The sequence below is a fragment of the Tiliqua scincoides genome, chromosome 6 (assembly GCF_035046505.1).
Source record: "Tiliqua scincoides isolate rTilSci1 chromosome 6, rTilSci1.hap2, whole genome shotgun sequence".
Lineage (NCBI taxonomy): Eukaryota > Metazoa > Chordata > Lepidosauria > Squamata > Scincidae > Tiliqua > Tiliqua scincoides.
The window spans coordinates 31,351,162-31,362,290 of NC_089826.1; the positions used below are offsets into that span (position 1 = coordinate 31,351,162).

The following is an 11,129-nucleotide window of genomic DNA, read 5'->3' on the forward strand; positions in this document are numbered from 1 at the left end:
GATACCATCTCAGCTACAATTGCATCTGCTCAGAGCCGGGTAGTGGAGCTTTTCCAGATAGTCCAAGGCCTCTTAATCTTGATCCTCAGAACAATGAGCTGAACTCTTTGATAGCCTGCTGGGACTAATTTGTGAGGCACTTTGCAGATAAAATTGGTGGTATCTGTCACAACTTGGATGCTGATTTGCCTGGTCCTACTATTGATACTACTACCACTGCTTGTCCCACAGTTTTGGATTCTTTTCAGCTTCTGCAGCCTGAGGATGTGGACTGGATCTTTGGAAGCATGAAATATTTCACATCCATGCTGAACTGTTGCCCATCCTGGCTAGTAATAGCCAGCGATGAGCATATCAGGTGTGGCTTGACTTGAGTTGAGTCTCAAGTCCCCTGCGACTTGACTCAAAAACAAATCATAATGGGGGCACTTTCCAAGTCGCCTGGAACATTTTTGTGACTCCAAGACTTGAGTCTCAAGTGATCTGTTTAAAAGCTTGCCACAGCTCTGTCTGCTGTCCCTGCCCAACCCACCTGTCAGGCAGCAGTGTGGAATGTGCCGACCTGTTCCCTTATCATTCCAGGCGTGATGAAAGAGCTAACTTCAGGCTAACTGGGTAAGAGGCACTTTTTCAAGTGGGTGCTCCTCTTTCTAGCAGGGGAAGAGTAACTGGCCCACCTCACCCCAGCACTGTCTGTTCTAGTGGCTGTCTGCTGGTATTCCTTGGCATCTTTTTAGATTGTGAGCCCGTTTGGGACAGGGAGCCATTTAGTTATTTGATTTTTCTCTGTAAACCGCTTTGTGAACTTTTAGTTGAAAAGCGGTATATAAATACTGTTAATAATGAAAGAAACCCCCCCACATCAGGGGCACGGCTGGGAGGAAGGGAGCAAGGATGCATCCCAGCTTGACAAAGTGGGAGAATGGCTGGCAACCTTCAGTCTCGAAAGACTATGGTATAAGCCTACAGCACCCAGTATTCCCAGGTGGTCTCCCATCCAAGTACTAACCAGACCTGACCCTGCTTAGCTTCTGAGATCAGATGAAATCAGGCATGTGCAGGGTAACAGTGGGAGAAAACGTGACAGGATGGGGGGGAAGCCCACAGATAAACCGCTGTGAGCTTAGCAACAGCACAGGCAGGCTGAATCAAGGGCAGCTAGAGAGAGACATACTGCTCAGACACCTCTAAGCAACCCAAGTAGAATAAAACAACTCTGTCCTGAGTAGAAAAAGAAACACCCCCCCCCCCAAAAGAAAGGCACAGCTACTATGGCTACTGCTTCTGCAGAAGTATATCCCATGACACTCTGCTCTGCCTGCCTGCCTAGTCAAACACTAAGGCTGCATGCTTGGATGGACGCTGTGCTGGGAATATGAGAGAGTGCGCATGAGACAACTGCTTGCTTCTGCTGCTAGGAATGCAACAAGGAGGCGAAATGAGGGTGGCTATTTTTCTATCTCTCGAGAACAGCTTTCTCCCCTGCTTCCCCAGCCTCCTGCAGCCCCTCCTTCTGCTTGCAAAACCCACTTGTCCCTATGGGAAAAAATGGCTGCACCTGTCCCCCTCCCTCTCCCAGAGCAATGGATGGTCCAGGGGACCAGAGGGGGCATCTCCCTCCCCCCCCCCGGTTCTGTAGATATGCAGGTGCCTCACTTGTGTTACTGAGCTAGCCAAACCAGGTAAAATGGTTACTTTTGCAGAAGCCGCTACAATTTCTGCATCACAAGACCCTACAAGTTTTTTTAAATGCAAACAAAGTTACCCCTTTCGCTCCACCCCCCCAGCCCATCTCTGAACATAGTGTACCGTGCTGCTGCTGCTGTTCCTCACGTGCACAAAAACCAGCTTCCTGGATCAATCCAAGAGATTTTTTGGGCAAGATGTAGGCAGCGCAAGCAGTAGCCATTGGCGAGTGACTCGAGTCACCCAAGCGGATGGCAACTCATAAGTTGGGGCCCCTGACTTGAATGTTTTGTGAAGTCTTCCACACATGTGACTCGAGTCTCCATGAGTCAGCAAAAAAACACTGATTTTTGCAACCTGACTCAAGTTTCCATCCCTGGTAATAGCAGATTGGGATGGTTTGCACATTGGCCAAATGGTTTGGGATGCTGGTCTTCATTGTTTGAAGAGTCGACTCCAGCTCCCCATCTTCAAATATATTTAAGCATTATCAAAGAGTCTCCTGGACTGATTTTTGGCCTTGGTGGATGACCAACAAGACTTGTGGAGAGCATCCCTGTTGGTTCCCCTGGACCTTCTAGTAACATTTGATACCATTAACAATGGTATCCTTTTGAACTGTCTTGTAGGGTTGAGGTTCTGGGGCACTGTTTTGCGGTGGCTTTGCTCCATCAGATTCAGTAGAATCTGAATATATAAAGAAGCTTCTGCCAACATGCGCCCAGTTCCTCCCCAACATGCCCTGTTATGTCCCCTTTCTGCCCACTGCTAATCCTTGCCACCAATATACCCCCTCTGGTGGTGGCTGAGTGCTCTGGTGGCAGTGCAATATGTGAATGCTGAGTTTGCAATGTTGATGGAGCAGGCCTTTATCACTCATAGTGACAGCAGATGTCACTCAAAGGACTGGGCCCCATGTCTAGGTTGTCCAAAATGCACAAAATGTTTAGTGTGAAAAAGTTGCTTGGAAAGACGGGCCAGCCTGGTCATGCAACAGTTGCTTGATTGTTTTATTGTGGGTTTTTTTTTTTGTTTTCAATATGATCATACTGTTTTTATGTAGTTTTACTGTAAGTTGCCTTGAGCAAAAAGGAAAAGTGGAGTAATAATGTCTTGCAATTAATAAATAAAATAAGCAGAAGTGCTGCACTTTGTGCTAACTAACCTACCCTGCATGGACCTGCAAAGCCAGGTTCATTAACTTGTCACTTTATTGTGTCAAGAACCATGTACAATGAACAGTGTTTTTTCACAGAAATCAAGTGCATGGGATTTCTTGTATGAACCAGGAGAACAAGTACAGTATAGTCACAGAAGCCGTGGGCCAGAAGCATATGTAGAAGTTAATAAAAATAGCAGCTAGGCTTTTGCGCATGGATTTTTACAGGAAAGGAGAGTACCTTGGAACAATGAAAGGTGTGTACAAAATGCAAAAGGGGGCTTTGCAAACACTGATACTTTAAACTCCCATCTGCTTTTAGGAAGAATACCACTGAGTGAATTGAATGAACCAAACAGAGACCTAGAATTATTCTTGACTTTGTCCTGTCAAATGTTAAGTCAAAAAGGAAGCAGGGAGGGTTTCTTTTCTTACTTTTGGCAAACACTTCCCTTGCTTCCTAAGGGGTGGAAATAGGCAATAAATAGCAGGGTATCTTGTGGCGTCATTCCAGGCCTCCCAGCTACTCGTGTTGGCAAGGAAATGGTTCTCCTTTTTCTTCCTCCTTGTTTTTAGTATTGCATTTTCCCGGGGTGGAGGGAAGGTCTGTCATTATCAGGGAGAGAGAGTCAAACCACAGTGGCTGGCTTCTGCTGAACTCCTATTGCCCTGCCAAACAGGAGGAAGCCATAACCATATTATTCACACCACTAGTGGTTTTTCTCTGAAAGTGAGACTTCCTTTCAATTAGAGCATATGCGCCCACATGCACAAAATGTAAAATTGTAGTCTGCAGAAAAAGTAGCATTCAAAAATTAACACAACTCCTTCAAAATGTATCCTTCCTTAAATCTTCCACCGCATGAGACATATCTTATAGTTCGCTTCTAAACAATGACAGTATTACTCTTGGAACACAGTTTTCAGGAGGACCATTTTTATGGGACGGTAAATGCAGGAAAGTATTTTTCTTTTGTTCATATCCCTGTAAAATTGGCTTGCTTTGCTGCTCAAAATCTGGTGCAAACCCTTTGGAGTGACATCAAACCCACATTTTGTTTTTGGCATCAATTTCCCTCCATCCCTCCAGTATATCTTGGATCTCAAAAGAGTAGAATTATGTACATATGTCAGGTGTGGGTATCTGGTATTCTTGAGAGCGGAACAAAAAGCCAGGGAAAGTAAGTGTGGCTTTGGGTTTGATGGGAACATTTGGCTTGAAGTGGTACATGATGTGATTTGAATTCCATGAAAAATTGGCAAGTCCAGTGGTGGTTTTCAGATCCCTTTTACTGATTTCCTCAGAAAACACTACAATTCAGAGCAATGTTTAATAATATTTCCAAATTCATATGCAGATTCTCTGGGATCCTATTTTTCTAACTGCAGGAATCAAATGTGATTTTGAGAAACAGCAGGCAATAAGTAGGGGGCTCATGGCTAGTTTGGCGCATTCAGGAATTTGGGGAGGGGTTCACTGCATTATGCCTGTTGGTCACTAAGGGCCCAATCCTATCCAACTTTCCAGCACCGGTGCAACCACAATGCAGTCCTGAGATAATGGAACAAACGTTCCCTTACCCTGAGGAGCCTCGTGACTATCTCCCCACAATAGGAAGCAGTGCACGACTGCATTGGCACGTCTGCACTGGCACTGGAAGGTTGAATAGGATTGGGCCCCAAGCTCACATCTCCTCCTGCTGCTGCCGAAGCCTTTGCTGGTGTCATTTTGATTTTCATGGGCATATATTTGCAATGCATCAGAGATTTGCAGCTAATTTGACACAACTAGAAACCATGCCACAATGCCTGTAAAATACTCAATTTGGTGAACTTGCAACATAGTATCAACTGAAAGGTTTACTGAATGACCTTCGTGCATTCAGTCTGCCACCTGTGCAGCCATACTCTGCTCTCCTGGAATGCCCAAATGAAATGTGGAAAAGCTTGTTACTTGGTACTGGATCTGCCCAACTTGGATACATGATGCCATACAGATTTTACTCCGCTCTAACTGAGCAAGCCCTACTTCTCATAAGCCCTACCTTACAGTCTAGTAAAGTAGTGATTGGTTTATGTTTCATGGTGTGGGATGGATATCCAGATACACTAAAGGTGGATACCCTTTAGTCCAATCCTGATGCCACTTTTTTTTGGCATCGATGCAGCTGGGAGCTTTCTTCTTTGAGTCAGTTTCCTTCTTTTTTCTCTCTTTAAAGGCTAGCTGCAAGTTTTGTGGGCTCTTAGGCCACAATATCCATGATATCTCTCTCCTATTCTTTTTTTCCAGTTGTGGTTCCACTCTTTTTAGCTCGTCTGTGCCAGTTGGGCTCAAAGGAGGACAAATGAGTCACTCCATCAATTTTTTTCATGTTCTGTCATGAGAAAGTAGGAGACTGTGCCAGAGGCTCTGACAATGACACAAGGCCCTCTTCCTATTGCTTAGTGGGTGTGTGAAGTGAGACTCTCTTATTTTCCTTTCTGCTCCATTGGCAATAAAGAAGTGCAAAAAAACAACACCAAAACAAAAGCCCACCATGTTCTGCCTCCTCCAGGTGCCCCTCTCATTTGGGCCATGGGAGACCACCTAAGAGACTCCTGCATCATCACCATCATCATCATCATCATCAAGTTATCAGGGGTGCTTTTCCATTTCTTTATGTGAGAGCTGTTGGGAGGCAGCCAAGCACAACTATTTTGTACTCTGCTTCCTCTGCTTGCTGTCACCAGGCATGTCTCGCTGAAAAAATGGGAGATCAGAGAAGTGTCTCCAGGCTACAATGGACCTGACCATACCTTGCATTGATGCTGGTCCTGCTCTCTTTCCCCTGGCAGTTGTATGACTGTAGCCATTCAAAAATGGAGTGAATAATAGTAAGTAATGTTAAACTGGAGAACTAGTTTACCATAGTGGCTAAGAGATTGAACTGTGAATCAGGACTTCCTTGGTTAAATCTCAGCTTTGCCAAGGACCAATGACCTCTTTGACAAATTATGGACAGTTCAGAACATGTCATTGGGGCAAAATAAATGGAATACCAAGAGGCTTCTAAGGATTTATTCAAGCCCTCATAATTTTAATTACTTCATTTATTAAACACTGAGATATAAAACAGGTCACTGGCAGCCCTATCCTATCCCATGCTACCAGCACCAATGCACCTGCACCCGAAAAGGTGTGCGCTGCATCCTGTGATGGTGGTGGGGAGCAATTGGACAGCCTGCAGGAGATAAGTACATTTTGTACTTACCTTCTTGTAGGCTGCCCGATTGTCAATGAGTCTTCTCAGAATACATACACCACCTCTTGCACAGCTCATTTGTACAAAGTTACTTGGTATTTCTTTGTTTGAGATAGGGAGGGTGAGATTTAGGAGAAATAAAAGGGAAGTACAGATGGAGCCTATTTATCCGCGTTAGTTCCGTTCTGTGACTTGGTGTGATTAACAAAAAAACGCGTTGTGCTAAATGCCATAGAGTTAAGCAAATTTGCTGCAGCCTGACACTTCTGGATGGAAGGAAACTAAGGCAGCTGTTCTCAATCCCCTCCCCTCCCCACTCAGCCCTCCTGTTGCCTGCTGTCCTGCTTCTTTCACAGTTGGAATGGTGAGCTTGCTTGGGAAGCCTCGTCCTCTGTGTCCCAGGCGGCCTCCCAACAGCGCTGCAGGTTCTCCGCCTTCTCTTCACTGCTGCTGCTCTTGCAGCCCTCCCTGGCCACCATAATGGAAGCTCCTCTGCCCTGGGGGCATTCTGGGACTTGTAGTCCAGCTCTCTGCTCACCCTCACCTGTCTCTCCAAGGCTTCCCAAGGCTTGCTTGGGAAGGCTTGCTGGAGCAGGAGAGCCTGCATCATGGGGGGGGGGGGGAAATTCGGCAAACACTCCCTGGGTTTTTTAAAACAATCCCCTCTGTTGCTACAGTGAGTGAGTGAGCGAGCGAGCTCCACCTTGCTGCAAGTGTTCTGGTTACACAGGGTTTTCTGCTCCCCTCTTCAGCCTCTTTCCTGGCTCAGGGGCTCCAGGAATGTTACTGTTCCTTCAAAAGGGGAACCTCTTCCATGGATCCAGGACTATTCCCTGCCTGGGTGAGGCAGAGCCTTTTTGCAGTGTTTTGGGCTGCCTGGAAATGGAGCGAGAGGCCGGTGCAGGGCAAAGGAGGCAAAGGTGTGTGTGACTTTCAGTACCCCCACCCCATTTGGTTGAGACAAATCCGCAGATAAAAAATTCGTGGATAAATAGGCTGCACCTGTATACTTTCAAACACATATTTCTAAAAATGGTAGGCAAAACTGATGGAAGCTTTCTTGGACAAAATTCGGCCTCATTAACAAAATTGTCAATTCTGTGCACAAGAGGTTTTCTATTAAGTATGGATAGCTTCTTAAATATGAAGATTCTATATTAAGGATGTGTAAGTGGCAATCCTAAAGGATTGCTTCCTACATCAAGGACTATTGCCCAAATTCAACAACAGAAATCAGCAGATTTAAATACTTTTCCATATACAGGTGAGGCATCTGTTTGGCATTTACAGTGAAGCAAATCCACAGATACCAAATCCATGGGGATTTGGTGTCTGTGGATTTGCTTCACTGTAGATACTGAACCCCCCAGATAGCCCCACTGAAGACCTCCAAGTCACAACTGGAACCTTCTTCTGCTCACATCTGGGTCTGAGCGTTAGAGAGGCCATGCACCAGAGCCTTTTCTCATCAACTTTCGGTTTTTGCAAAAACCAGAAGTCACCAGAAAAAGGCTCCGGGCAGCATTCTGAGCCTTGAAGCAGCCAAGCATGGCCTCGCTGAAGCTCGGAACAAGTCTGGACATGACAGGAGCATGGCTCTGGTTACGTTTGGAGCTCATGTGGGCTCTGAAAACCATGGATTTCGTTATCTGTGGTTTTCGGTATCCATGGGGGAGGCGGGAACAGAACCCCCATGGATAAACAGGCTCCCCCTGTACTTTGTAAGTACTGATGCAGATGAGCACATTTCAGTGTTCATCTCAGACTTATTTATCAACTTATGGGCAGCGACCTTTATTTATCTCAGACCTATTTATCAACTTATTTGACTGCATCTTTTGTTGTGAATGGGAATTTGCTAATACATCTGGGCCCAGCAACTACATGTGTAGGGCTGGCCCAGCCATGAAATGAACAATGTGGCTCACATCGGGGAGGGTGGTGGAATGAGCAGGGTGCCCTTCACCCGGAGTCTGCTGCTGCTCCCTCTCTCTAGCTCGCTGCCCATGTGAGCCACATTGATCCATATTTTTTCATTCCTTCATTGCATGGTTCGTTTTGCAAACCAGGAAGTGTGGAACTCCCTGGTTTTATTTGAAGTTCTTCTTTGCATAGCTCATTTAAGTATATCAGGAAGTCTCGTATCTCCTGGTTTAGGAAAAGAACCATGTAATGGGGGACGCTACAGACTTAAGGGGCTTTTCCACCTTTCTTTTGGAGTGTGGTGTGGTGGGATCAGGCTACGGAATCACTTGCACTGTCCCTGTACATATGACATAATGATTGAGGCTATGAATTTGAAGTCACTTCCCTATGTGACTCCTGCCCAACATCCCTCACTTGTTGTCCCTCAAATATTTGGCCTGATCAAAAGCAGTGCCATACCTGCCATGTGTATTTGATCTATCCTCTAACCAGCTTAAAGGCTTTGCAATAATAGTCCTGAATTCAGTAGGTCCACATATTCTTCAAAAAGTCACTGATTAAGTGCTAACTTGCACACTAGATCTCTCTGTCTCAGGCAAAATACCCTCTCTGCATTTCAGGGAAGAGGTATGAAAGTGCCTTCTGTTTGCTAAGATGATTTGTTTTAAGTAGTGTCTGTCATTAAACTAATACTTTTTGTTCTTTGAACCCCTCCAATTTCAAATACACATCTTCTCTCATAACAGAGGTTGCTGCTGTAAGATTATATCAGTGAATTAAAACTGCTATCTATCTCTTGGCACTTACTGACAATAAACCCCATTATATTCTAGGTTTACGTTTCACTTAAAGTGCCTACTCTTTAGACTCTGTTAAGGACAAGGTTTAATAGTCTCTGGTAATTATCATCCTAATCCCTTGTATAATAGCCTTTTGGAGTGTGTAAATTGCTTGTTATAACAAAGTATGCACTGTACATACTGCAATATTTCTATCAAAAGACCTATGTATGACAGCAGGTTGCTTGACTATAATCAGATTGTCTCAAATAACTTGAAAGGTAGAAAATCCTCCTTTAATTTTTGAAAGAGGTTGACAATGGACTAAGGTATGGCATTTCCTAAGCTGTAAAGCATATTTAATGCAATTCCATTGGGTGTACTTAACAGTCTTATTCATTGCCTGAGTGTATATCATCTAAGCCATGGGTGCCGAAGCAGATGCTCTCTTGCTAAACTATACTTCTCAACAGACATCACTTGCATGTAAATACTAGGTAGCCCTGAACACCATTATTTCTGATCATTCTGAGACTGAGAACAATCTGCTGGTAGTAACCTCCTGAAGTTCTTCAGGAAGGTGTAGATGAGAAAATAACACAACTCTGTAATTTCATCTGCCTCTTTCAGTGTAAACTGTGTGACCCGGATCCATTTAAATGACATGTTTGAGTAAAAGAGTTGGTGTCATCTGAAAACAAGTCAAGATTTCACTGATCTATGGAAATCATGTGGGAACGCAACCTACCCACATTTGGTGGACAGTGTGTGAATATATTCCTCATGTGTTGGGCTTTCCCTGTGTGATCATGAACCCTGGAAATTCAGTGATTCCAATTGTATGGAGAGAGCCCTGTTTGCGTACATTTGTACCTGCCAATGTTGGGAGTGGGGACAGTGAGCACAATCCTTCTCCTCCATATAAACGAGATAACCCAGTAACAATATAATGTAATGAATTGTAATAGCATTTAGTGGGAACATTCAACAACCTAGTCCAGTAATTCCCAGACTTTTTGAGCACCAGGACTGACTCTTCAAAACCACCCTATCAGGACCCACACAGCTTTACAAGAGGTTTATCAGATTAGGACCATTCTGGTGGCTCGTGTTCCTCTTTGCCTAGCTTTCAGTAAGATCCAAGCCTTGCTGGTACTCATGAGTAAATAAGTACTCATTTAGGTACTCATGAGTAAATGCACATGTATGGCTCAGTTTCATTTTCCATAGGGCTCAATACATTTTTCTTGTGAGCTTGGGGTTGGGGGAGACTTCCTTCTCGAGAATGTGTTGGGGCCTGCATTCATTAGATTAGGACAGGGGTGCTCACACTTTTTTGGCTCAAGAGCTACTTTGAAACCCAGCAAGGCCCAGAGATCTACCAGAGTTTTTTTACAATGTTCGCGCCATCATAACATATAACATTTGTGTACAATGTATGTTGGTGTACCTTGCATAACCGCATGAGCCAATATTGCACAATACAACATAATTAACTATAAACATTTTTTGTAATTACTTGAGTTTACTTTGATGACTTGCACTGAAGTGAATCAGCCAAGGATGCATAGTCCGGACAGTAGCTGCTGACAGCCAGCCTCAAGCACACTTCCAAATGTTCATCAGTCATGGTGGAACGGTACTTGGACTTAATGATCTTCATGTAGGAAAAGGCTGACTCACATAAATAAGTGGAGCCCTTCCTGCCTCAGGTGCTCTTATATCCCTGAGGGCCCTATTGCCTTCAAGTGGCTGCAGCTGTGCAGTACACTCTGCTGGATGCCCAGGCCTTACCCTTAAAGGGGCCACTGCTGACACCACATCTACCTCCTCACCAGATCTTCCTCGATTCCAATACAAGTGGGGGGGGGGGAGCAGATCTCTATACAGACCAGTGCAAAAACAGGGGAAAGGTGTGGGTGAGGGAAGATCTCTATATAGACATCACAGTGCAAAACCCCTTGTACACAGAACCAACAGATGGAAGTTGGGGGGGGCAGATCTCCATACATACCAGTGCAAAAACAGGGGAAAGGTAAGTCAGCTCCAGTAGAGTCAACGGGGCTCATTCCCAGAGATGCGTGGACAGGAGAGAAGCCTGCCAATGGCTCCTCTCCAGGTCTACTCAGGAGTCAGCCCCAGTAGAGTCAATGGGGCTCACTCCCAGGGATGCGTGGACAGGAAAGAAGCCTGCCAGCGGCTCCTCTCCCAGGGAGGAGCCTGCCAGGGGCTCACTCCCTGGGCTCACAAGCCTGCCAGGGGCTCACTCCCAGGGATGCGTGGACGGGAGAGAAGCCTGCGATCGACTCATTTTGCCTCACGATCGACCGGTAGATC

General features: G+C 45.2%; 1 pseudogene; it reads right to left on the reverse strand.

Annotated features, from left to right (window-relative positions):
- Positions 1–960: 960 nt before the first annotated feature.
- Positions 961–1,080, reverse strand: LOC136656765 (5S ribosomal RNA; annotated as a pseudogene).
- Between the last annotated feature and the right edge of the window lie 10,049 nt (positions 1,081–11,129).